Below are 5,774 nucleotides of genomic sequence, written 5' to 3'. Positions count from 1 at the left end.
ATTTTTAACTACTTGACCGTGATTTGAAACCAGAGTTAGTATAATCTTAGGTAAGCGTGTGGTTAACATAAGCAAGAATTTAGTCCAATGAAACTGTTTATCATCTTGATACCTTCCGACGAAAATTGACCCTGCCAGCGTCACCATGGCGTCCCCACCGATCGATCTAACGTGACGTTTTTATGTGGGTGTTTTATAGATTATTGAGAATGATAATATCACCAAAAAAAATAGATAAAATTACAGTTAAATGACCAACAAAGACAACTGAAGACAGTAGTTCGTTATTAGAAGTTATTTAGTATAACTTTATTGGGAAAATTAATCTCAAAATCGAGTTGCCGTCCCCGGCGTTGTCAGTGACGCCGTATGATTTGTGTGCTATTTTTACCAATTAACCCCTGAATAAAAAATAGTTGAGCCATGTAGTACCTTGGAAATCAACCTAGAAACCCTGTAGTTTGTTGATTGTTTATAGAGCGTCCTTTGCTGCCAAAAATAGTTTTTTTGGCAGTTGCGTCCCCAGTGACATCGTGAGGGCATGGTGAAGGTTGGTTTCGATTTGGTGGCACATTGATTGAGTATTTTCATTCATCTGGCTATGTAAGTCAGTGGCGTATCTAGATGTCTTGAAATGGGGGATGATGAGGGAGGGGCGAAGGTGAAGTGGGGGGAGGGGATCGATGATTTGTTGAGGGGCGCTATTTTTAACTACTTGAACCTGATTTGAAACCACTGTCAGTATAATCTTAGATAAGCATGTGGTTAACATAAGCAAGAATTAGTCCAATAAAACTGTTTATCATCTTGATACCTTCCGATGAAAATTGGCCCTGCCAGCGTCACCACGGCGTCCCCACCGATCGATCTAACGTGACGTTGTTATGTGGGTGTTTTATAGATTATTGAGAATGGTAATATCACCGAAAAAATAGATAAAATGACAGTTGAATGACCAACAAAGATAATTAAGACAATAGTTCGTCATTAGAAGTTATTTAGTATAACTTTATTCGGAAAATTAATCTCAAAATCGAGTTGCCGTCCCCGGCGTTGTCAGTGACGTCGTATGATGTGTGTGCGATTTTTACCAATTAACCCTAAATTAAAAAATAGTTGAGCCATGTAGTACTTGGAAATCCCAACCCAGAAACCGGTAGTTTGTTGATTGTTTATTGGTAGCGTCCCTTCGCTGCCAAAAACAGTTTTTTTTTTTTTTTTGGCAGTTGCGTCCCGGTGACATCCCCTTTTCAAATGTTAAAAAATAACCAACATACATTTTAAGTTTTTAAGTGCCATTCTCTTTTTTCTCATGCAGCCTCAAACATGAGGGGACGCAGGTGGATATAGTTATTTTCCTAGTTTTTATGTATGAAATTGCCATTTTCCGGCATCAAAATTCCCCAATTTTTAACATTTTCTCACCTCAGCGGATATATATGTGGATATAGTACGGTAATTTTTGTTGTTTTTATGTATTAAAGTGCCATTTTCCGGCATCTAAAAGTCTGTAATTCTTACAATTGCTTTACCTCAGCCTTAACCATGGTGGGCTGTGATAGATGGATTGGAATTTTTTTTCATAAATTTTAAGTGTCCGAGTGTTGTTTTGGGGCATCTATAAAGTCTCAAATTCTTGCAATTGACTCATCTGCGCCCCAAAACCATTGTGGGGCTTAGGTAGATATCGTAAATTTTGTACTATTCAAGTGCTTTTTTGTGCATCTAACGAGTCTCAACTTCTCAAAATGTTCTCACCTGAGCCCCAACCATAGTGGGGCTCAGTTGAATATGGTAGTTTTTAGAATAGTCAGTACTTAAACTTCTTTTTCGCGTACCTAATTAATTAATTAGGGTTTTTTTTTACTCAATTCGTCAAAAACATTATTATTTAATAGGTAATGTAAGTTCTATTTTGGGGCATCCCCAGTGGTATAAAATACTGAAATTTTTGCGTCACTGCCAACCACGATGGCACTGACGTGATGTGGACTCTCATTACATCAGCACACCGTTCTTTAAATTATGGATACGCCACTTTGCTGAAAACAATAGTTAAGACAAAATATATATTTCCATTAATTTTGTTGTTCATGTAAATATCTGATAGGTTATTATATACTTTAAAACAATGCTAAAAACACAGTGTCATGGGCGTCGATTGGTGGGGACAGGGGGGACGCGACCCTCCACTTTTTAAAGTGGGGGGGGGGACATCATATCGATTGTCCCCCCTCCCACTTTTCACCAATTTTCTATAATTAAAACCCCACTTTTAAAAGCGAATGGAAAGAATAGCAATTACGCATGACTCATGAATTTTGTCTGTTCACTTTTCTAAGTGTGGTACGTATTTTCCGGACCAAAACCAAGTAAAAACGCAACTGTTTGAACAATTTGTAGCCATCTCAGAAACCCACTAGATCGATTTTATGGGTGATACGACTATCAGAGGCTAAATTTATTGTGAAAACAATGTACTGAACGTTGTTGAAATTGGAAGCATGTATCCATATTAGGCCAATATTTTTACAAACTCAAAAGTGCACGATTTCTAATATAAACGATTTATTCTTTCTGTATATAATTATGACCTGTACGTATATACTAGTGTTTAATATTATCTACATACATAGGATTACTGTTTTTTTTTTCTAATTTCACAGATATGATGTCCACCTATTTCGATTAAAATTAATGATAAGCCTACCAAAAGTTTACAAACTCCAGTGTTACGTTGATGCAGTCTCGCAATGCCATAATAATCAGTGGCAGATTCAAGTGGGCCGAGCCGACCCTAATTTTTTCAAAATTATTTTTATAAAAGGGAAAAAAAACAAAGGAAAATTAGAATTAGAATTTAGGTCTGAGAGTGCCATTTCCGGCAATCTAGAGGTGTCATAATCATAAATTTTCTTTCCTCAACCCCAATCATGGTGGGGGTTAGGTGATCTACTTTTCCAACGTGCATGTCCCTCCCTGTCCCCACTCTAATTTGCTTTCCTGGAGCAGCCACTGATAATGATAAATTAAGTAAATCACCTTTATGTTTGTGAAATCAAAATGCAAACTAATGTTTTGTGTGCTCCCTATCTCCCTAGTCCTGTTTGATCGTAAATTAGACTGTATTATTTCCACTCACAATAATTTATCGCAATATTACTTACACAAAAGTGAAATTCAAAAAGAGGAAAAAGTAAAAACCTCTTGATTGATTTTAAAAAAAGACTAAATTAATGACTGTTGTAAGTTTATCTTATTTGTTTGTCATAGTTCGAATTTTGAATACGTTACAAGCTAATCAGTAGATAATAAATCATTATTTTTATGAATGTTAGTTTGCACGAAATATATAAGCGGGCATAATTATGACTAAAAAGGATAATTTTGAAAACTTTTTATGATGAGTATTTCAGTGGCAGATTCAAGGGGCCCAGCCGGCCCACCATCACTATTTTTTTTTTTTTTTCGAAATTTAAAAGTGGAGAAAAATTAAAATTATATTCAAATTCAAATTAATTCATAATCATTAATTTTCTTACCTCAGCCCCAACCATGGTGGGGCTGAGGTGGTACCGTAGTCCAGCTACACTCTCCATCTGTAAAAGTCCCTCTCTGAGCTTCTGGGACTTCGCCCCCTGGTCCCCAACTATAAATGTCTATATGCGTACAAAAACCAGATTATAGAATTTACCAATAGATCAATAACTTTCCAGTGATAACCACATCAACTACATTACTCCACCAAATTTTAGAAACAATAGCAGTATTGTACAAATAACGGCATCATACTTTTTATGTTGATCATCTATTTATTTTTGGCGCACATTGATCATACAGTGCTCCTATCATTCCTATCATTATCATAATTATGCCCATACAATTTACAAATCGAGAATTGAGAAACAACCACATTACTTAACGTACCGCACCATATTTCCGAATTAAATAGACAATTTAGAAATATACTAGAGGCCAGATACATTTTCTAACTAACCGTCCATTACATTCTAATTTATCAATGAAAGTAGTAATAAAAAGATAAAAACTACGAAAATGTCATAAACTATAAATGACTTTAATATTTTCTGAGTTAATCCTTTTCCATAGTGTCCAATGGTTACCATACCAAATTGGTGGGACACAGTGATAAACTAAATATCTTGTTTAATATTTTCTAAGTTACCCATAGAAACACATAGAAAAAAATTATTAGACCATCACTCCAGCCCGCGTCAAAAAAATTAGCAATTATTGATGCGGAAATTTTAAAAAGTGTTTCTTTTTCTTGGCCGCATCATTTTGTCAACAGCATAAAAAACAATGAAATTTTGTGATTGGAAATTAAACCAGTTTTATAAAATATATAAAAAATATATATATAATATTTATAATATTCTTGCCAAATAAAAACAGTCCCTCCCTTATCTATTACAAAAAATCAGTTGTTCCGATTTAAAAAAAAAGAAATAAAAAGGCCCGCCCTATTCACTTAAAAAAAAAATAGTGATCTAATAATTTTTCCTATGTGCCCTAAATTGGCTATAGTGGGATACAGTGATAAACTATAAATATCTTGTTTAATATTTTCCAAGATAATCCTATTATTTTTCATTGTGTCCAATGGTTGCCAAATTGGCTATAGTGGGACACAGTGATAAAGTACAACTGTCTTCTTTAATATTTTCTAAGTTAATCCTTTTCTTTTTCATTGTGTTCAATGGCTGTTAAGAGCACATAGAAAACGTTATTAGATTATCACTCTTTAAAAAAAACGATGAGGGAGGGCGGTGTTTTTTTTTATAAATCAGAACAATTCGTTATTGCGCTTTTGTTTTTATTGATGAGGGAGGGACTGTTTATATTTGGCTAGTAATAGTAAATATTGTGTGGGACACAGTGATAAATTATAAATATTTTGTTATTATTTTTCAAGATAATCCTGTTCTTTTTCATTGTGTCCAATGGTTGCCAAATTGGCTACGGTATAGTGGGACACAGTGATAAAGTAGTCTTCTTCAATATTAATTAATATAAGCCGTTTATGAGATTTTGTAATGGACTGCTTTTTACTTTTAGACGACTTAATTTTTCCCATTGTGTATTTCTTCTTACAAAAGCTTTCTTATCAAAGTACCGATCGGATGTAATAAGTTTAGTATCTTCCCATCATGGGCTCCCTAGCTTCCAAAAATGTTTCCGGAAGTCATAGTCTCGTTTGGTCCAGGAATATTGTGTTTTTTTCTACATTGATAAAATTCTGAAATTCTCCAATTACATATAACATGGTAAAGTAAATTTATGTATAAAAATATTGCTTTGTATTCCAATGTAATTCTATGTAATTTTCATCATATTATTTATTATAGCTCTGGAGTTGGAACTTGACCGAAGTCCGTTTTGGTATACCAAATATACCTCTATTGGATGGTCGCCAATTGATACAGTCCTATAGTCGTCGAATTCTAAAGTCGCCGAATGATGTATAGCTTCAGTCGCCGAATGCTAAAGTGGCCGAATGATGTAGTCGCCAAATGCTAGGGTCGCCGCCGAATGAAAAAGTCGGCGCCGCATAACAAATGCGCCGAATACATAGTCGCCGCCGAATGAAAAAGTCGCCGGCGCATAACAAATGCGCCGAATGCAATGGGTTGCCGAATGGTAAATGCGCAGCCGAATGCTATATGAGCATAGAGATATAATAAGCTCTATGTATATGAGCCACAGAAGGCACTGTGGGCGTTCCATACGTATGGAACGCCCAGAGTGCCTTC

General features: G+C 35.2%; 1 long non-coding RNA gene across 1 annotated transcript in view; it reads left to right on the top strand.

Annotated features, from left to right (window-relative positions):
* LOC117120489 overlaps positions 1–5,587 on the top strand; it is a 13,059-nt gene extending 7,472 nt beyond the window's left edge. The window contains exon 5 of the long non-coding RNA XR_004447367.1: positions 5,370–5,587. This is a non-coding gene — a long non-coding RNA (uncharacterized LOC117120489). The remainder of the gene's footprint in view (positions 1–5,369) is intronic.
* Positions 5,588–5,774: the final 187 nt, after the last annotated feature.

This window comes from Anneissia japonica, unplaced genomic scaffold (assembly GCF_011630105.1).
Source record: "Anneissia japonica isolate Jap-2015-1 unplaced genomic scaffold, ASM1163010v1 scaffold250_len512249_cov173, whole genome shotgun sequence".
NCBI lineage: Eukaryota > Metazoa > Echinodermata > Crinoidea > Comatulida > Comatulidae > Anneissia > Anneissia japonica.
This window is presented reverse-complemented; position numbering and strand designations above follow the sequence as displayed.